The following is a 23,189-nucleotide window of genomic DNA, read 5'->3' as shown; positions in this document are numbered from 1 at the left end:
GTATATGTATATAAAAACTAAATGAAGAAGTCTATGTGAAAACCCTTCAAAATTGAAAAGTGCAATTTTAGTATTATTTTGATATATAATGATATGCAATTTTTATTGTTTTTCTTATGTGCCAAGTGTTATGCTGTGTGTCTTATCTCATTTAATTATCAAAACAGCTGTGTTCAGTAGGCATTCTTAATCCCCATATGATAACTGACAAACTGGTATTGCCCAGAAAATGGTGCCTTTAGATAGTATGCTTTAGGATAAAATTTTACTTCTGTCTTACTGCTTATACTAAGGTATCTTAGAAATTAAGTGTTAACCAAACTAATCATGAAATATTTTAGCACCTAGTGAAGTTATTTTCAGTCATTTCAGAAGTGTTATTCTGACAGTTAGTAATTCAGAAGAACAGCAATTTTTTCAATTTCTTTCCTGTTTTGGGGAGGTTATTTTCATCTCATTTTAAAATGCTGACCTTAAACAAATAGAGAGTTAGATATTTCTCCAGCAAAATGAGTTTATTCAGGAACATCAAAGAACTACAGGTAAGTACATCCTTCTAGTGACTTTTCATTGGCTGGTTTATGGAAGTCTGTCATTGGCTGAGCTGTTTTTGGACATGGAAGAGTCTTCTCTGCTTCCTGACTAGATAAATAGTCAAGTTCTCTTCCTGTTGGGGTCAGTAGTGTGTATTGAGTGACAAGAGAGTGAGGGTTCTCCCTGTGTCCTGACTCCATTTTAAATGATATTCCTGTTTATTAATTTCCACAGTATATTAGTTGTAAATTTTTACATTGGTCATGGATGGGGGCAAGCCTTCATTTTAATTATGTGACTCTAACTGTAGAGATCAATGCCTTTGTGCATCACTCAAACAGTTACATGGGCATCCCATATCCTTGACTGTGTGCATGTGTGTGGGGGGGTGCATGCATGGGACAGAAACTGAGGCACTATTTGATGAATTGTGAAATTGGGAAGAAATAGATATCTCATTGGTAATTTAAATCAAATTGCTAAAAATAGCAAGTATTAATTACTCAATTTTCATAGGTTTTGTTACTTATAGTCTGAGAATGTTACTTATAGTCTCAGGTTCATATAAGGGTTCTGAAAAGCCATACAGTTCAATCCCTGAGTTTGTAAATCAGGAAAATTGTTTGTGAGAAGTAAATAACTTTTGCAAAGTCAAATGAGAGCTTATTAGAAGTTGATTGTATATAACGGAGAAAGAAAAATGATTGACATGCCTGAAAAGTTTCATTTGTGCTAAAGAAAAAGAACATACACCTTGTTTGCCTTTTTAAAAGTTCTCCAGATGCTAGTGGGCATTTGGCATTAAGATTTTCATACCTAATGGCCATTTTTTTATTAATTTCAGCAAAACCAGCTAATTTTGAGATGTAGCATATGTGTATTTTTTGAATTCACCCTTGTGGATCTACTTCAATTCTGTGGTTTGGAAATCCTACAATCATTATTTATTTGGGAGTCATGAGATAGTGAGATGAGGAATGAGACTTGGTTTCAGAGTGAGGAGACTGAAGTTTTATCAATTCCTCCTGCATTTTAAGTCACCCTTTGTAAAATGTGAATATCCCCTGCTTTACCTACTACCATTGTCCATATTAAAAGGAGAGATTATATAAAAGCCCCTTGCAAAGCCTAAATTGATATTTCTTCTGAAATTTTTATGGAGGTTAGCTATGCAATCTTGGCAGGTTATTATTTCACTTTAAGCATTGATTTCCTTTTCCCCACATCATGGGGTTATTTTGAATATAATTGAAATAATGTACTTAAAGTATGTAATGTACAAACAACAGTGCCTGGCATATACTAGGCAGATGTGGTATACTGAATGTAGAAATGGCCTCCAATTTTCATTTTTCAATATGACTTTACAATGTTTCCCACCAAGGGGTGGAATCTGTTTCCCACCATTTGAGACTTGTTTTCTTCAATAGAGTGCTCTTCTCGGGGCTGTTTCTGATAAGTTCTAAAGGTCTGGTGAGCTCTGTTCTCTCTGAATTCCTACTGCCACTGTCACATATGTCTTGGAGGCACCCCGAGAAAAATGAGAGGTCTGTAGAGCAGAGCCAGTCATCCCCCACCAGTCCTTGCCCATTTACCAGGTGTGTGATGAGCTCAGATCAATGTGACTTCCCAGCTGACCCTATAGAGTCTGTTTAGATTCATTAAAGAAACTATTTTTAATTATATTTTATTGATTATGCTTACAGTTGGCCTGAGTTTTCCCCCTTTCCCCCCCTTTACCCAGTGCCCCCTACCCCCTCATGCAGTCCCCCACTGTTGTTTATGTCCATGGGCCATGTGTATAAGCTCTTTGGCTACTTCATTTTCTCTACTGTACTTTACAGACCCATAGCTATTCTATAAGTACCTATTTGTACTTCTTAATCCCCTTAATTCTTCACCCATTCTCCCCCTCTGCTTTCCCATCTGGCAGCCATCTGATAACTAACTTTTTTTTACTACTTTTAAGATTCTTTATCTTTGACCTTTGGCATTTTAATTATATTGTGTGTTGGAGTGGGCTTCTTTGCATCCTTCATTATTGGGGCTCTCTGTGCATTCTGGTCTTGCATGTCTATTTCCTTCACCAAATTAGGGAAGTTTTCACTATTTTTTCAAATAGATTTTCAGTTTCTTGCCCTTTTACTTCTCCTTCTGGCACCCCTATGACGTGAAGGTTATACCTCTTGAAGTTGTCCCAAAGGCTGTTTATACTATTGTCATTTTTTTAAAATCTTTTTTTTCTTGTTTTGCCTGGTTGTTTTTTTTCTTCCTTATGTTCCAAACAATTGATTTGATTCTCAGTTTCATCCACTCTACTGTTGTTCCCTTGTAAATTGTTCTTTATTTAAATTAGTTCCCCATTTCTAATTGGGTCTTTTTTATGCTGCTGTAATCCTCACTAAGTTTCTTGAGCATCCTTATAAGCAATATTTTGAATTTGGCATCTGAAAGGTTGCTCATCTCCATTTTGTTTAGCTCTTTTTTTGGAGTTTTGATCTGTTCGCTCACTTGAGCCATATTTATTTGTGTCCTCATTTTGGCAGCCTCCCTGTGTTTGTTTCTATGTATTAGGTAGAGCTGCTTTGACTCCATGTCTTGGTAGTGTGGCCCAAAGTGGTAGATGTCTGGCAGGGTCCAGTGGCACAGCCTCCCCTATCACCCAAACTGGGTACTCAAGGTGTGCCTTTTGTGTTGGCTAAGTTTACTCTCCTCTTATAGTTGAGCCTTGGTTGCTGTTGGCAGATCCATGGGAGGGATATACCCAGACCAGTCAGCTGTAAAAACTGGCTGTGACCACTGTTCCTCAATCTACTCCCTCTGTGGAGGATCACCTGTGCATTGGCATGGTGGCAACATGGTCTGTAGCTGTCCATTGGGTGCACTGGCCCTGGAGTTTCTTGGGTGGTGCAGGCCAAGCCACCTGTGTTTTGCCTGCAGCACTTTGCCTGAGCTGTAAAGCAATATGAAATGGCCCTTTCTTGTGCTGGGCTTGGAGTATCCTTGGTGAAGTCAAGCAGTGAATCTAGTCTAGCTGCTGATAGGGCTCACTGAAGCCAACTATTACTTGTTTGATAGGATTTAGGAGCCAAAACCAGGTATTCTTATGGAAGAGCAGCTTGGGTGGGCCCAAGCCTCTGTGGATCTCCAAAGCAGGTCAAACCGTATTAGCCAGGTTGATGGAGTCCCAGATGTGGAACCCTCTTACAGGCTCTGGGTTTAGTAAAGAGATAAAGGCCTCTGCTTGCCTTGATGCCAGACACTTCAGTTTCCTCCCTGTATGCCACTGGTCCCTTTCAACCTGCTACCCCAGTATAAGAATTCAGAGAGAGTGAGTCTGAATAGGTGAGTTTATGTGTGTTCTTTAAGAGGAACTTCTTGGGGCTCCAGTAGTTTCTTTCCCAGACTCAATCCCCACTGAGTTTTGCAGCCAGAAGTTGTGGGGATTTTCTTTCGAGCACTGGAACCCTGATCTGGGGGGCCTGCTGTGGATATGGTACTCCTTGTTCTCAAGAAAGCCCTCCTGAATTTTTATCCACGAGTGTGGGACCAGCCTGTTCCACATCTGTGCCTCTCTTACCAGTCTGGATGGATATGGTTTCTTTAATTTCATAATTGTCAGATTTCGATTCAGCTTGATTTCTGATGTTTCTGAGTGATGGTTGTTCTATATTTTTGTTGTAATTTTCATGTTGTTGTGAGAAGAGGCAAGCCATGTGTGACTAAGCCTCCATCTTGACCGGAAATCTTGGTTATTGTTTTAAATTACTGTTTTGGGCTGGTTTGTGACCTAGCAAGAAGTAACTGATAATGTGCAAAAAAAAAGTGGTAAGCATTAATATTATTATTAGGGTTTCTGTGTGTAATCAGTTCATGATAGTGATTTCTTACATTTGGGAACATTTATTTTGGCTTGCATGTTAGGTCTGTTTACAAGGTTATAAATCCACACGTCCCCAGAACAAAACAAAACAAAACAAAACAAAATGGAAGAAATAACTAGAGGTTATGTTATGTAAAAGTATGTAAATGATAAATTCAGGTGGTTTAAGGTAATGGGTGATTAATCCACTCACTTAACTTCTCCCAGAGACACCCAATTATTCTGAGATCATCTCATGCTTTAGTCATAAACCTGAACAATGATGCTTGGAAGAGAATCACCCTCCCCTCCACGCCCTTTTTCTCTTCCTGCCTCCAATAGAGTATGACTTGTAAGTGCTTTAAAATACATTCTCCTGGCAGCTTTAGTAAAGGCACTAACCAAAACTTTTAGCATGACCTTGGGAACATATTAAGTAAAACTCCCTTAGATTTCATATAAATACACACACACACACACACACACACGCACACACACATATTTAGTTTCCAGAGCCCAGATTTATTTGCATCTTTTTTAAAAAATTATGAACATTTAGCTAATTGCAAGTGTCACCTCTCAGTTTGAAGAAATTTCTCAGTTGCTTCAACACAAAAGGGAAATGATACATTGAGCTTTCCCTATTAAAATTTGGCATTTAAACAGTGTTTTTCCCCACAGAGCACCCTTAAGCAAAGATATTTACATATGAAGGTATATACTTGTCCAATTACTTTGTCCTTGTTACTCACGTTGTGGTGCTTTAGATGAGAGCATGTTCTTTCACTGCAATCTTCTTATTAAATTAACTTCATTTTAAGAGGCTCTAAAGATGAAAGCACTCCGGATGTTAAATATCATTTAAATATTATATTAAGTGCTTCCTAAGTGTTACATTTGAAGGAAGTAGGCAAGAGAAACAGGTAGGCAATGTGGAAGTTGAGGGCAACTTAATGGCAGTTTTACTGTTGTTTTGGATGGCTGCTTTGTATAGAATCATAAAGAGCCATTCTCTGCTGTCATCAGGGACTTCAAAAGAGTAGAACGTGAAGAAATGACCTTTGGTAACAACAGAAAGAATCCAGGAATATGGAATTTATTCATTCAATATAAATGAAGCAAATGTTTATTGAGAGCCTACTGTGTAAGGCCCTGTTCTAAGTAATCGGCATGGAGGAGTGGGTAAGATAAAAACATCGCGGAAGTCATCCTGGTAATGTCCATTTTCCTTCAGACAGTGACTTGCAAACTCAGCCCCAGATGTGCTTCTGTTCTACTTCTGTTCTGGACCCTGGACTTTCCTCTTACTTTCCCCAGCTACAAAGTGAATATGGAGGTATTATGGAAACTGTCATTGATGCTGCAGATATTATTGGCAGCGTCAGGCTGCGTTTATCTGAGATTTCTGGTCATTTCAAGCCACAGCTTCAGTTCTTTGTGGGAAAGATGACTAGAGAGATGTTTAGACACAGGTTTTCCACTCTTACATTGAAGACTTGCTGAATAACTTTTTCATTCAGTGGATATTTTCTTTGGGTAAATAATTTCTTTAGTTATTCAGAAAAGATTTCTTGTTTCGGGGCTGTGGCAATTCTTCTCTTGATAGTTTTTTAAAAATTTGTTTCCATTAAAGATAGAAAATTGATTACTCCTGGCATTCTGGTTCCTATTTTATCATTTGAAAATTTACATTTTTATATACTTCCCTTTTATTTATAAAACATGTGGAGACCTGTATTCCCCCATTCAAACCACTGAAGAAAAGGTTTACCAGAGCATATATTCAAAGTAAAGGTCTTATAATTTTACTAATGAAATAAGACATATGATAGCATAAAGAATAATACAGTGTACCCAGAATCAGCCTACTAAGTAAAACATAGCTAATAGTGTTGGTATCCCTCTGTGGTCACTTTTGTTAATTTATTTTTATTGTATTTATTTTAATTTAGTTTTTGGACAACAATGTGGGGATTGTGGTGGAGTGTGGGGGGCATAAGGGTCTAAATGGTAATGGAAAATTAAAATTTACATTTCTTATTTATTTATTTTTCTGCTAATATGGGCATATTCTATATTCTTGGTTATTGTTTGTTATTTTCTAGTTATATTTTGTATATTATTTTGCCCACATGAAAGCTCTGCTCAAATTTCTTACTTGGATTCACTAGTTTACTTTATCCTAAGTAGGTGTCACTTTTTATTCATTGGAATGTGAATAGTTATGGTTTTATATTTCAGTATAGTTGGAGGCCCTGCTCATTTTGGTGGATTATTCTTTCCTGTTTAATCCAAGTCTTTGAAGTGAGTAATTAAAACTATAAAGTCTATCATTTTCTGTCAAGTAAGACATGCTAGAGATTTGGCTTCCAAAGGTACTTACCCATAGCCATAAATAATTGATTCACAGACTATATTACCTGAAAAAGAAAGAAGAAAGAAAAGAAAGGAGGAAAAAAGAAAAGAAGGAAAGAAAGGTGAAATGCATAATTTATTTATTTGCTTGGCTAATAGGTGGGATGTTTAAACCAAAGGAGATTCATTAATCTATTGACCCACATTTGATTCACATTCTGGCTTTGCCATACATAGAGGTCGTCGGTCAGCATTTCTCTCTGTTGAGAAAGCTGGAGAACTGCTGAGTTTTTGGTCAGCCATCCTGGAAAGTGCCAGTATTCCTATCTGTAGTGTTTCCCTTTTCTAGCCTTGCCTCCCTTTCAACTTAAAAATTTCCTTTTCTAAAGTTGGGCACTTCAGCTGGGTTCTGAGTTTGTATTTGCAGTTAGTTTGGTCTGGGCCACCGGTGTGAAATCTGCTTCTCCACAGTGACCTGCTGCACCTGGGACTTGGATCCTGCATCTTGTTTACTTCTAGACAGCTTCCTATGCACAAGACCTTTTCTTTTGACTGGTCATGCCAATCACGGACAGAATGAGATGTGTTCCTGGAAAGCTATGCCGCCTTTGATGTTTCTAAATGCAGTTAGGGTACCTGTTGTTCAAAGGCTGCTGGTAATGAGGTGTTTTATAAACTGAGATCTTTTCACAAGGCAAATTACAATCCTTACCTTCAAATCCATCTTTTTTTCTTCTTTATTGTTCACTAAAAATCCTTGAGTCTGGGTACATTGAGGACCACTTTCTATGACCCCAAGTGAGTGCTATGCACTATGCAGTTCTAGAGATTATCACTCACAGAGACCACAGTGTCCACAGTCACACCCCAGACTGCATGGTGTGCTGCATTTCAAAATATCCTTTATCTTTTGTTCAGCCTAAGCTTAATAAAGCCATTATTTGTTAATTTGTTTGTTTTTCTGTTGATGTCTATGGTAATATAAAGCTTTGTTTCTCTTTTCTCAGAGGAATAACATGAGGCCAACACTGGGGTGGTTTTGCCTGGGTTCTGTGGCATGTCACATTGCCTAGCTTTGAAAACTCATGGTCCTGTCAGTAAGTATGATGTCATGGTCTCATAGCATCTAAGAACATTGCAGTGTTTGAGATTTATATTTTTTATATGACATCTCAAGTGATAAGTTATTTGGTGAGAAATTGCTGGGAATTTCTTAAATTCAGTTAGGTAAATAAAAAGTTTTGATCTCTAGATAATACATACATGATAGAGTCAATTTAATCATTATTATAAAATATAATACTTTTAATAATAAAAACCATCTTGTATTGAGTGTCTACTCAGTACTGCAAAGGAAGTCTTACTGACTTTCATAGTAACTCCATGAGGTCAGCATTTTTGTTCCCATTTCGTAGATAAGGAAACTATGTCTCTTGAAGGTTTTGTAAATTGTTCAAAGTCATACCATTAATTATTGGCAGACCAGATATTTGAATCCAGCCTTTATAATTTCAAAACTCATTATTACTATTATATCATGCTGTTATACTCTTCCTAATTAAAAAAATCCTGATCTGAGTATGTTTATTGAGTTTACAGAGAAGAGGGTGGGGAGAGACAAAGAGAAAGAAGGTGGGAAGGAGGGAGGGAAGAAGAGAGAGAGAGAGAATGTGAGAGAGAAATGTCAATCAGTTGCCTTTCATACATCCTCCCACCAGGGATTGAACCTGCAACCTAGATATATGCCCTGACCTGGAAATTCATCTGGCGACCTTTTGGTGTGGTGTATGGGACAGTGTTCCAATCAACTGAGCAACCCGGCTAGGCTACTTTTACTAATTATATATGTGTGTGTGTGTGTGTGTGTGTGATATAAATATATAATATTATATGTATATATATAATCATTTACTTTGCCACTACAGATGCAAAATACTCTCTCAGTAGATGTTGAAAGTGCTTTTAGGGGAGTAAATTCTACCCAAAACCACTGCATCAAGAAAGTAAAATGTAATAAAATGGATAATGGACCAGCCAATTTTATAAAATTCACTCTCTGAGAAACATTTCTATTCTGCTTTTGTTGTTTGTTGGTGTTTTTCCTCCTTTATTTCTTTCTTGGTTGCTGTTCTGTAGCCTTCAATATTATCTTATTAACATCATTAAGCATTTTCACCAATGGCTCTACTCTCTTTGCCTATTTTCTCTTTAACTGTTAAAATAGAAATGGTAGGTAGAAGTGATAGAAGTGGACCAGATGTTTCCAGGAACCCTCAGGGTATCCTAAACTCCTTCAGCTTAAGGAATGATTTCTTCATGGGAGGAAGGTATGTGTGGGAAAAGGTGGTAGAAGCTTTGACAAAACATGCAGCCACATATAAAGAACACAGACTTGTAGAAGCAAAAAAAAATTATCTACAATTTTTGATGATGTAGAAGAAAAGGGACCACATGCAAAACCTGACAAGCTAAGGGGAGGTCTGTGTGGCAGCCTTACAAACTAAGAAATCTAAAGTGACCACAAAGGATGGCCTGGAATTAAAACTAATTAACTAAAAACAGTTCATGGTGAGCAGTCATTTCCTAGGCTGGTGTTTTCTTCTAACAGAGTCAATCTTTGCCTTAAAAGAGCTTGTCTGGTGTCTTTTTATAGCTATGATAACATACCTTTGCAATGTCAAATTTCCTTTTTCTGGACCCCTGAAAGCACAGGCACCGTACCAGGGGGAGACCACAGATCGACTCATTGCTATTGTTTCCATGTTAATTGTTGACTGTTACTATCCTGTACCCACCTGTGTAAAAGTGTCTGTCGTTTTACTTTTTATCCAGTCCCAGAGGTTCCCCCCGACTTTACTTTCTCCTGCCTCCCTAATCTATCACCACTGGATTTCTTGTAACCCCTTTATGGCTCCTCTTTTGATTGTAATGTATAAAGTAAGGTGCCAAACTGCCATTCTCTGGAGCATTTCTCAATGTGTTGAGGTTTTGTTTCCTGGCAATTGTTGTCAGTTTGGTTCAAATAAACTCACAAAAATTCTCTACATGTTTGAATGGGTCTTATGTTGATGGTGGCTTAGGAAAATTGAGAGCGTATGGAAGAAACAGGATTTATATGGTCTCTTGCTTGCTACAGTAGTCTGGATTTTGGAATTACTGGTTTGTCAAACCCATGTAACTTATGCATCTAGGATAACGTGTGTAAGGTATAAAACTTGGAGAGATATACATTCTTCCAAACCTGAAAATATGTATAACCTCTCATATATAATGTGGAAAACTTCCACCTTACAGTAAAGGCCCTGTAGTGTAGTAGATGCATAATTGCATTCTTATTCATCTAGTTCTGGAGGTCCAAATAGTGTCTTTTGAGAGGGGCAGGAAACAATTAAAAAATATATACCAGATATTCTTGTTTACCCTCCACTTTTATCTTGTGTGTGGGAGAAAGAGAGAATGTTTGTGTGTGTGTGCAAATGTGCATGTGTGTGCATGTGAGGTAAAGGAATGAAAGTTCTGTTACGAGATGCTTTCTCTCCCCATCCCCTATATGGGCTCCTCCTCATACTTTACTGATGCCTTCCTCCTATGAACCCACCTATTGATTTTTTTGCATTATATATTCATTCAAGTTTATAGAATATATGTGCTTTTCAATAAGGTTATTTAACTGAGTTGCTTCTTTTTAGATGTTGTCTGATTGAATTTTAAAATTTGATTTTGAAACAAAGTCATTGTAGAATATAAAATGACTGTATAGTAATGATAACATGAAAATATAATGTGGACTTTGCCCAGGGTTTACTTTGTTCTGTGCTTTAAGATTTTGTCTGTTGTAATTTATTGTGGAACTATATTGCAAAAGTGTACATTCATTCATGCATAGATTTTAGCACATATATTAGGGAAGTGGCCCATAGCAATATTAGCGTTCAGAAGTAAATGCTGTCAGTGGTCAGGAACTGAGAATGTTCTCTTGGGAAACAAGTGTACCTGGGATCTAAGAAATGACACTTGTCTAGAAGTTCACTTTGTTTTGTTAAAGGGCATTGGACAATAGAATCTTGGAGGAAGGAGTAAATGAGGTACGTAAAATATCACATAAATAATCAAGAAAGCATCATTTCTGACAGAATTTTAGGTTTAGAGTAAAAAGGGAGCATTTTTTTTCTTGTCAGTTTTTTAGGAGATAAAGACCAGCATCTTTAGTTGGTTTGGTTCTTTGCTATGTCAGCAGCCTCAACTGACTCAACCTATAGTACTCTGTGTCTAGTCACAGAAGCCTGCTTTGGGTTTCTTGAATGCCCTGATCCTTTGTTCTTGTGGACTTTGCTGCTTTCTTTCCCTTTCCTGGAGGTCTCTAGATATCTGATAATCTTAAAACATCTTAAAACATCCTTCTGAATTCAGCTCAAAAGATATTTCTCTGAGGAAGTTTTCTTCACTGCCACCCGAGTGGGATTACCTCTTTCTACTCATAGCTTCCAATTAGTATCTTTTGTAGCTTGTAACTCAGAAGAAGTTAAAAATACATTGTGCGTTGATTACTTACTCCATTTCTTGCTAGAACATGAGACAGTGACTACAGTGATCACTCTTGTCTTAGTTCTTCATCCCTCACCCCATGCTTAGTGTAAGGATGCCATGTAGCTGGTGCTTGGTACATACATGTTGATTGATTGAATGAATAAATAGATGGATAAATGTATGAATGTATAGATAAATTCAAGGCTATAACAATGGAGAAGGAAAGGGTATAGAATGGGGAAAAAGGATCGCAGGAAAGTAGGGAAATAATAGAACTACCAAAGGTGTGGGAGATGGTAAGAAGTGATGGTAGATGTTTAATACTTGGAAATTGTTTTTTAAAGGATTTAAGGATAAAGGTAGAGGTTGGTAAGGAGAGAAGGGGATAATATTTGCTTTTGTAATTTTCACTTAGTCAGGTACTATTTCACTGGTATTTGGGAAGTAGGGATACTTTTCAACGTGATTACACTGACACTATATTCATCACCTTTCTTTGTAGGGCCCTTAGGGGGTAAACCTCACTTCTTCATCTAAAAATTCCAAGAGATTAAGAATAACTAAAATGCTTCAGTTTTCTCTTACATGATATGGTTCAAGCCCTATTTTTCAGTGTAAGGTTGTCTGATTTTGTAAGTATGTAGTTTATTTTATAGGAAAAATTGCTTTGTAAAAAAGAGACACAAAATTAGTCATTGCTGCTTTTATAATATTTATTAATTTGTTTTATGTTTTTCAAGTGGAATAAATAGATTAGTATGTTTTTGGTGTTTGTTCCAAACAACTAAAACTGTGGGCTGATACCTCGTTTGTTTCTGGTGGTCATGTTCAATAAGCATCCACCACTGATGTGGCTGTGCTGAGCCAGGTGCGGACTGATGCCAGCAGACTAGGTAGGGTTTAACAGTCTTCTGTGTTGCTCAGTTAAAGATTTTTCTCGATTCCAAGTTCTGTTTATCAGTCAAATTCTAATTTTTCCCTTCAGGGAATGGAATTATTTGATAACTTCCTTTTTCTTACTGCTGTTGGTTCTTGTCAGTCTGTCAGAAAGCAAAAGAAAGAATATATTTTATAATATAAGTTAAAAGTTGCATTGAAGTGTGTAGAAATTCCAGTTATGTTGTTATATAGCATCTGTCCCTTTAACTTGATAGTTGTCTCATCTTCTGTACTTCCTAGTAGCATTTCCTGGGGCTGCAATTCTTAGAAACAAATTTGTACTTTCACTTCTGTCCTAGGTGTCCTGCATGGAATGTAATTAGTTAAGCTGTTTTCTATGCATATAAATATGGGGACAGACAAACAAGATTATGCAGTTTGAAGAGTACACCTTTTGTTTATTTTGGATGTTGAAGGGGGATAGCAGTGCTCTTAGTTCTAATCACACAGTTGTTTTTGTGTGTGTGTGGAGTAGGGAGGTGTAAGGATAGTGTGGCCAAGGCAAAGACAAGAGGAGGGAAGCACCTGTTCTTGGAATATGTCTGATTATTTTATTGCCTTCTGTAACTAGTTGTCTTTCGGGTGTTGGCCCATCAATTCCAGTGTTACTAAGACTCATGTGTCTTTGAGGCCACCAGGGTGGTCCTAGTAGTCATCTGGGAGAGAAACAGGGTGAGAGAATATGACAGAAAAGGCAGTATTGAAGCAAGGTGACCTTCAATAAGTTGCCTGTTTTCTGAGATTCTTCTTTTTTCTGAAGTGTAAAATGAGAATATAACATATTAGTGCTGTTGTGAAGATAAAATGTGATAATATATGTAAAATGCCTGGAACTTTCTAGGTGCACAATAAATATTTGTCCCTCACACAGAGGGTTTTGGATGGCTTATGTGCATATGACGGCTTTGGTGCCAAGCCTGGTCCATAGGAAATCCTCAGTAAAGATTCCGAAATGAAGACTTGGATGCAGCGGCTACTGCTTTTGGCTTTAGTACGGTGCCTTCATGGAGAAGATGGTTGAAAAGGAGTGTTGAGAGAAGGGAAAATAGAATTCTCTGATACAGAATTTAAAGATTAAAAAAAATTATTTGAGTTTTTTTCCTTTAAATTCTCAGATATACTTTAAAAAATCCCTCAGGATTCATGATGTCAAGAAGTTGATGTCAAGCCTCTGAACAGCCCAAGAGAGATCCTATGTTTTATGAGGTGAATTTTAATTCAGTTGCTCAAAATATTCCATGAAATACTGAATGTCCTAGAAGTAGGGAAACATATGTCTCTTCAAAGAGCAGAATTAGAACTCCATAGAGTCATATTTTCATATCAATAAAGGCCCATGTAAAGACAGTAGGCCATCGATTTCAGGGAACAATGAATACTGATAGTTGTCATTATTTTAATGAAAGCCTCAGAGAACTAAAGGATCTTATCCAAATTCACAGAATCTAATAAATGACAAAGCAAGAATTCAAACCTAGACTGGCCTATCCCATAACTACCACACCCAACTATTTTTAGTACATTTTTAAAAAGTTATTCGGCAAAACTCTATTTGCCTTTTGGCCAGTCTCGTGGGCCACCTGCTAGTGTGGGAGCTCCTTCATGTGCACGTAGGCGTGATGGGCACGGACACTACACCCTGCTGTAGATTCATAACCTAGTCTTTCTAGGTCCCGATTTGGGGCATCATGAGCTTGCTTTTCATGTATAGTTTGATTTTATTTGGTTCGGGTCAACATATAGAAGACTTCAGAAGACTTTTAAATTGTATTCTTGATAAATAATTGATAGATTTGGTTGCCATGAAGCATAAAAGGGATTCTCAGTGTAGTTCCTTTTAAGATTATACAATTTCAAAAGCTCAGTTGAAAGACTCCCTTTGAAATTTCAGTTGAACAGTTTTCTGGTATCAATCCTAACACAGAAAGTACTGTAATATGAAGTGCGGTTCTTAGAGTTATGTATTTTAATAAAGATATAACATGAAGGTTTTGAACAAAGTATATTTTACTATATTCTCTGGTTCAAGAAAATTTTATTTTACTTTTTCACAATATGGTATACAGGAAGGACGACAGCTGTTAAAAACGTGCTCCTTATTTATCATCCCTGCCTTCGGGAGGATGAAGGATGAGTCCCAGGGAGAAGATGAGACCCATGGGGCACAATTTTATTTGAAACAGTGTGAAACTTCAAGAATATAGTGTGAAATAGATCATCTTATTTACTGTTAAATGCCTGCTCAAAGCAAAAATGAAAATGTTTTTGTACATTCATATTTTTAACTTTCAGACAAAGCTTAATCTTATTTTATACATTTTCCCTAAATTGTTTCCCTAAATTGACTGTATCCTATGAACAATTTTATCTCAGTAAAATTGATGCTGTATCTTATGTCTGAGTAATGGTTTTTCATTAACTACATGATAAATCCTTCATATATTTGTTTCCAATGCTGAATCCTTGGTATAGTATAATATATAATATATCAAAAGAACAATGATTTTTAAAGGATGCAGAACAGTATAAATAGTCTTAGTCATTATGTTAATGTGGTAAAATAGGGAACAATTGATTCTAATTTTCTGAGGTACTAATTTATTCCTTGCTCTAGATAGATATTCTCATGAATTACATATTTATAATGATTTTAATAATTGTTTTACATATATGTGTAGATAATTTCTGGTATCCTGGCTGGTTTCTTTCTGGCTGGTGGTTTCTTTTGAGACTTTTTTAACTAGACTTCATTCCTTCATTCTTTATGACACTAATATCTCTTCAAAAAGATGAAATTCAAATGAACATTATGGCTTAGTAGTACTAATCTCATATGTGGTTTTCAAATGGTAGACATTTAAGTTTGATTGGAAGACACATGGTAAAATGCAAAATATAAAGTAATGGCTGGAACTTTTTTCCTTAATCATCTTTAGTGTTCTTTCTCTTACCACATCAGGGAACCATAATCTCACAAAAGACCAGAACAACTAAGTAGAATGCGCTTGCTCCTTATAGCAGTGACTTGATTTAGAAATATGATGTAGTTGGGAAGTCCTTCATCATAGTTTTTACTTTATAGTAACTGGAGCTTTTGATTTGCCATGTGTATCAAAGGAAGCATGCATACTGATAGTTGAAAAAGTTAACGTGAACTATACAAGGATGAAGAAGCCCTAATCTAATCACAGCTGTATTACAGGTGGTACTTTTTTATTACTGATTTCCAGAATAGTCAACTAAACTGTGTCTTGGAGTAGCAATCAGGGGGCCCTATTCCAATCTTGGCTAAGCCCTGTCCCATGGTACAACACTGATGGTCACATCTGGTCAGTGAAAATAAGACCATTATAGAGCTCTTTCTTAACCTTATTGATCTATCAAAAAAATGAAATGGTAATGTAGTAATGTAGTAAAATGTTGAAAAATAAATATGGGAAACATTTTGGGTCCATAATTTTGATTTTCCTATTTCAGCTTTTAGATGTGCTTAATATGTAACATTATACTGAAGTTATACACTAAAACAACCCAGGAACTGAGAGTTCGATATTGTGTGCTGTGTATATGCACATGAGGAAGGACTGATGGAGAGTGTCACACATACTGATGTCACCATCAATTTACTCTATGAAAGTATTTTGCATTATAAGAGTACAGCCATAATCCATAGGTAGAGATTTTTTACATACCTTTTGGTAAAGGATGCACTACCCTATTAATTTTAAAGAAAAAATATTTTTCTCATTATAACAACCCATTATCTTTGAATGGAAGATAAACTTGCTTATATTTTTATATTTTTTGTAACATAAATTGTGTATTAATATGCAGTAGAGAATTTTCAAAGTATTTAGAATACAGGCATAATTTGGATATATTGCAGGTTCATCCCAGTCCACCACAATAAAGCAAATATTTCAGTAAAGCAAGTCACAAAAAGTTTTTGGTTTTCCAGTCATATAAACATTAAGTTTATACTATACTACAGTCTATGTTTATACTATACAATGTACATTCCTAATAAAATATACTCTATTGATGAAAAATGTTAACCATCATCTGTGCCTTCACCAAAATGCAATGGTTTTGCTTCTGGACCATCAATGGTCCTGCTTTGATGTTGTTGGCACTGACTGATCAGAATGGTCAGTGGTCAATGATGGTTGGGGTGGCTGTGGCAATCTCTGTAAGTGAGAAAACAGTGAAGCGTGCCAAATTGATTGACTTTCCTTTCATGAACACTCTCTCTGTTGCGTGTGATGCTGTTTGAGGGCATTTTACCCACTGGAGAACTTCTTTTAAAATTGAGTTTATCCTCTCAAACCTTGTTGCTACTTTACTAATTATCTCATATTCTAAATTCTTTCTTGTCATTTCAACAATATTTACAGCATCTTCTTCAGGAGTCAATTCCCTCCCAATAACCCGCTTTATTTTGTTCATCTATAAAAAGTAATTTCTGTTCTTTAAAATTTTATTGCAACAATACAACAGTTCAGTCACATCTGCAGGCTTCACTTCTAAGTTTAGTTCTCTTGCTTCCATCACATTTACAGTTACTTCTTCCAGTGAAGCCTTGAACCCCTCAAAGACATCCATTCAACTTTTGCCAAATTCCTATTAATGTTTATATTTTGACCTTTTCCCATGAATCACAAGTGTTATTTTTAAAATTTTTTTATTTAGTTCTTGTTCAAGTACAGTTTTCTGTCTTTTATTCCCAGCCTTCCCCCCTCCAGTGCTCCCTTCCTCCCTCCCCTTTCCACTCCCCACCTTAGTTATTGTCCATGTGTCCTTCATACTTGTTCATGTGAGTCCCTCCCCCCTTTCCCCTATGATTCTCTCCCCTCTTCCCTCTGGACCCTGTCAGCCTGTTCCGTATTTGAGTGTCTTTGGTCACATTTTGCTTGCTTGTTTGTTTTGTTGTTTAGATTCCTGTTAATGGTGATATCATATGGTATTTGTATTTCACTGCTTGGCTTATTTTGTTGAGCATAATGCTTTCCAGTTCCATCCATGATTTTGCAAGGGGTAGGAGCTCCTTCTTCCTTTCTGCAGCATAGAATTCCATTGTGTAAGTGTACCATAGCTTTTTGATCCAGTCATTTACTGATGGGCATCTAGGTTGTTTCCAACTCTTGGCTATCGTGAATTGTGCTGCTATGAACATCGGGGTGCATAGGTTCTTTTGGATTGGTGTTTTAGGGTTCTTAGGATATAATTCCAGCAGTGGAATTGCTGGGTCAAAAGCGTCCCCTAGAGCAAGGGACATAAAGGAAAGAATAAACAAATGGGATCTCATCAAAATTAAAAGCTTCTGCATGGCTAAGGAAAAAACTATCAAGATAGAAAGAGAAGCAACTGTTTGGGAAAACATATTTTCCAATGATACCTCAGACAAAGGCTTAATCTCCAAAATATACAAAGAACTCACTTGACTCCACTCAAAGAAGACGAGCAACCCAATTAAAAAATGGGCAAAGGACTTGAACAGGCACTTCTCCAAGGAGGATATACAGAGGATCCAGAGACACATGAAAAGATGCTTGATATTGCTAGCTATCAGAGAGATGCAAATTAAAACCACAATGAGATACGACTTTATACCAGTCAGAATGACTGTCATAAACAATGAATCACAAATGTTCTTAATGGAACCTGGAATGGTGAATCATATCTAGAAGGTTTTCAATTTACTTTGCTCAGACCCATCAGAGGAATCACTATCTATAGCAGCAATAGCTTTATGAAATGTATTTTTTAATTAATAAGATTTGAAAGCCAAACTTACTGTCCAATTCATGGACTATAAAGTGGATGTTGTATTAGCAGGCAAGAAAACATTAATTTCATTGTACATCTCCATCAGAAGTCTTGGGTGGTCAGGTGCATTGTCGGTAAGCAGTAATATTTTGAAATAAATATTCTTTTTTTCTGAGCAGTAGGTATCAATGGTGGGTTTTGGAATATTTAGTCAGCTATATTGAAAACAGATGTGCTATTATCCAGGCTTTGTTGTTCCACTTATACAGCACAGGAAAAATTGATTTAGCATACTTATTAAGGGCCCTTAGCTTTCTGAAATAGAAAATAAGTATTGGTTTCAATTCATGGTCACCAGCTGTGTTAGACCCTAGCAAGAGAGTCAACTTATTCTTTGAAGCTCTGGATCCAGGTATTGACTTCTCTCTAGCTCTGGAAGTCCTGGATGGCATCTTCCAATACAGTGCTGCATGGTCTATGTTGATAATCTTGTTTGGTGTAGCTGTTTGTGGTGAGAATGCACCAGATGGTTTAGTGGCAATTGGATCTCATTTCAGCATTTTCAGAACCTGAGTTCTGCCCTAAGAATGATTCAGAGTCAAGACACAAATATAAGCAGATTTTACTTAGAAAGACACAGAAGTAGAAATGTGAGCCGTGGAAGAAGTGAGCCAGCTGGGCTATGTGGGCCCAAGAAATAAGTTACAGAGGCAAAAGAAGGGCTCTTGGAGTGTAGGAGAAGGAAAGCAGAGGTAACATGCCTGGAGGATAGAGACAAGAAAAGGTGAGGACCTGCTTCAGAGAGAGCACACTGGCCAAAGAAGAGGGTAGGGAAAGGTGAGGAAGTGAGAGAGAAAGAGCTGCACTGGGCCCATTGTCCTTATGTAACAACACAGGTCCCACTATCTGCCACTTTGAAAGCCAGTATTCAAGGGATAGGTGCTGATATAAAGGAAACTGGTTTTGTTAAGTTGCCAGCATCCTGGAAAATGCAGGCCTCTCATCTCAAAGCTCATCTTAACATTTCAGTGCAGGCAGTGGTTTTATAAGGAGAAAGAGGGACAAGGCGACCAAAGAGATCAGGGGAAGAGAGGCTATGAACATGCTGGCAGTGTCCCAGGTGGTTTGACATGGATCTTTAAGATCAGCATCCTGGAACTTGTCAGTGCCAGCCAGATTCCTGCAGTTGGGTGACTTGCATCGCCTCAAGTCATAGTCAAGGCTGAGTCTTGCACAAGCAGGAACTAGAACTGCTGGTGCTTGCAGTATGCTTACGAAGAAATTGTCAGTGCAAGTTCTTTTTATCAGTGTGTTAGCACATCTTATTCTAATTCCATTTCATGGTAAGTCAAAGTAGTATAAAGTTTTTATTTTCTATCACACTAAGGGCTTTTGAGGGTGGGGATTTTAGAGGAGATTTCTCTGGATCATAGTCTCTACTGATTGGTCAGTACCAGGACAGAATATTATTACTCATTGAATTTGGTCCTGATGTCAGCCATGGTACTGCCTCTCCTGGCCTTGCTGCTTTTCTGGGTCTGGAAAGACAACCAATGCGTGGATATTATCTCCAGTTTGACCAAAACCCCGTGTCCATGGTCAACTGACCTGATGTGTGTCAGAACCTCATTGTCCTGGGGGCTTAATCTTTAAGAGCATGATCATGCAAGAGCTTTGTTTGGGAGTTTTATGAAGCTATTCTCTGGCCCCCTTGTTTCTCCTCTCAGGGTGTCTACCACATAACTAGCAACATGCTGGAGAAGGAAAGACCAGGAGAGAGTCCCAACCAAATGGCTGGTAATATGAGAGGCCAGGAGCTCTGAACCATGTGACAGTGATATGCTGGGGAGGAAAGTTACTCTGGGTATGAGGTCCACTCCACAATTGTCCATTGCTAGGCACTTGGGAGTTTCTGCCCTGGTGACCTTTTACACCTGGCTCACTGTTCTTGCTTTGCTCTTGCCTGAGTAACTGCCTGGCTACTACTACATGGCCATCTTCATTATCTTATCTTCATCTTCTGGATAACTCACTACAATTTCTACATCAACACCTGCTGCTTAACCTTGCACTTCTATCTTATGGGGATGGTTTCTTTTTTTAAACCTCATAAACCAGCTTCTGCTAGCTTCAAACGTTTCTTCTGCAGCTTTCTCACCTCTCTCAGTGTTCATAGAATTGAAGAGAGTTTTTCTCTAACTTGCAGTTTGGCTTAAGGGAATATTGTAGCTGATTTAGTCTTCCATTCAGACCATTAAAACTTTTTCCAACCCTGGCTGGTATGGCTCAGTGGATCGAGTGCTGGCTTGCAAACCAGAGGGTCACTAGTTCAATTCCCAGTCAGGGCATAGGCCTGGGTTGTGGGCCAGTTTCCCAGTTGGGGGCACGTGAGAGGCAACCACATATTGCTGTTTCTCTCCTTTACTTTCTACTTCCCTTATGCCTGCTTTAAAAATAAATAAATAAAAATCTTTAAAAAAGCAAAAGTTTTTTCATATCAGCAATAAGTCTATTTTACTTTCTTTTTATTTGTGTGCCCACTGGAGTAGCACTTTCAATTTACTTCAAGAACTTTTTCTTTGTATTCAAAATTTGATTGTTTGGTGCAAGCGACCTAGCTTTTGGCCTATCTCAGCTTTTGACATGCCTTACTTATTATGCTTAATAATTTCTATCTTTTGATTTTAAGTCAAGGATGTGAGGCTCTTCATTTCACTTGAACAGTTGAAGTTCATTTTAGGGTTATTAATTGGCCTAATTCCAATATTGTTGTGTCTCAAGGATTAGGGAGGCCTGAGGAGAAAGAGAAATTAAAGAATCACCAGTTGGTTAAGCAGTTAGAACATGCACAACATTTCTTAAGTTTACCATGTTATGTGGACACAGTTCATGGATCCCTAAACAGTTACGAAAGTAACTGATCACAAATCACCATAATTAATACAACAATAATGAAAAGAGTTTAAATATTGCAAGAAAAATGAACATGTGACACAGACATGAAGTGAGCAAATGTTGGAAAAATGGCACTGATAAACTTACTTGATGCAGGGTTGCCACAAATTTTCAGTTTGTAAAAAAAAAATGCATTATCTGTGAAGCAGAAGAAAATGAGAAGTGCCTGTAAAAAATCATCTAATTTTATACTTCCTAAATTAGAGGTAAGAATGCTTGATCTTTCATCTCTCTACTGCTATTCTATCAATTATATAATGCAGGGACATGTCACTTAGAGAAATCTAGATGTTATCATATAACATATATTCTATTATAACTCTGCCTTTATGAATCAATATATATGGAAAATTTTCCTTGCCAGACTTATGGGTCTATCTCATTATTTTAATGCCTTTTTAATATTATATAAATGAGCCATCATCTATTAAACCAGTATCTTCTGTTAGGGGGGCATTTAGGTTCTTTCCAGATTTTGTTATTAAAAGTATATATGCATAAAATTTAATATGTAATGTATAGTATATATATAATTTTATATAAAATAAGATATGTAATTTATTTTAGAAATGTGAGACTATTTGACTATATCAACGCTTTTTCAAAAGCAACTAACAGGAATGCAAATAAAATTAACTGCGTTGCTGAGGCCTACAGGGGGAAAAAAGTCATTGTAATATAAGAAAGGTTTCTGAGGTATACTGGCCAGCTTAACATATTGAAATGTCCATGTTCCACATTTTTAAATGTCTCCAAATCTCTGATCTGTTCTCCTCTGTGTGGGGTTTATTCTCAGAAAAAGTCTCTCCATGTGTCAGAAAAGATGGCCACCAGTTGATTTAGGTTTATGCGGCCCTTACATGCATCAACATAAAGCAAGAATTCTCTCTCATTCAGTAACCACGTGAAATTTTTTTCCAATGGGACTTAATCCACTTTTGGTGTGTGCCTAAATTTTGACATAAAGCAAAAATGGGAATGAGGAATCCACAGTACTGTATGCCCAATGTTGTGATTGACAATCTCCATCTTAATACATAAGATGGGAGAAGCTCTTCAAAGAAAAAAAGACAAAAATAATAGATACAAAGAATATTACCATTTTATAAATTGGTAATTTTATAAATTGGTAATTTAAGGTGAATAAAATACTTAAATATAAGTCATAATACCATAAAAGTCCTGGAGGAAAACATAGACAGGAAAATCTCAGACATTCCACACAGAAATATTTTCACCAATATGTCTGCCAGAGCAAGGGATGTGAAAGTATAAAAAACGGGACCTCATCAAATTAAAAAGCTTCTGCATGGCTAAAGAAAACAACATTAAAATGAAAAGGGAACCAATTGTATAGGAAAACATATTTGCTAATGGTACCTCAGGCAAGGGTTTAATATCCAAAATATATAAAGAACTCACATTACTACACTCCAGAAAGAAAAAAAACCCAATAAAAATGGGCAGAAGACTTTAGCAGACACTTTTCCAAGGAGGGCATACAAAGGACCCAGAAACATATGAAAAGATGTTCAGCATCGCTAGCCATCAGAGAGAAGCAAGTTAAAACCACAATGAGATACCACTTCACACTGGTCAGAATGGCCATCATAAATCAACAAACAACAAGTGCTGGTGAGGTTGTGGAGAAAAGGGAACCCTAGTTCACTGTTGATGGAAATACAGGCTGGTGCAGCCACTATGGAAAACAGTATGGAATTTCCTCAGAAAACTAAAAATGAAACTGCCTTTTGACCCAGCAATTCCACTGCTGGGATTATATCCTAAGAACCCTGAAACACCAATCCAAAAGAACCTTTGCACCCCAGTGTTCATAGCAGCACTATTTACAATAGCCAAGTGCTGAAAGCAGCCTAGGTGCCCATCAGTAAATGAATGGATCAAAAAAAAAAAAAACATGGTACGTTTACACAATGGAATACTATGTGGCAGAAAGAAAGAAAGAGCCCCTACCATTTGCAACAGTTTGGATGGAACTGAAGAACACTATGCCAAGTGAAATAAGCCAGAAAGTGAGGGATAAATACCATATGATCTCACTTTTCACTGGAACCTAATCAACAAAACAAATTAGCAAAATACGACCAGAGGCATTGAAATTAAGAACAATCTGACAGTAACCAGAGAGGAGGTGGAAAGGGATAATGGAGGAAGGTGGAAGAGTTTTCAGGAACAACTATAAAGGACACATGGACAAAACCAAGGGCAAGATGGAAGCAAGGGAGGGTGG

The sequence above is a fragment of the Sturnira hondurensis genome, unplaced genomic scaffold (genome assembly GCF_014824575.4).
Source record: "Sturnira hondurensis isolate 20B ecotype Veracruz unplaced genomic scaffold, ASM1482457v3 Scaffold0012012, whole genome shotgun sequence".
In the NCBI taxonomy this organism is placed as follows: Eukaryota; Metazoa; Chordata; class Mammalia; order Chiroptera; family Phyllostomidae; genus Sturnira; species Sturnira hondurensis.
This window is presented reverse-complemented; position numbering follows the sequence as displayed.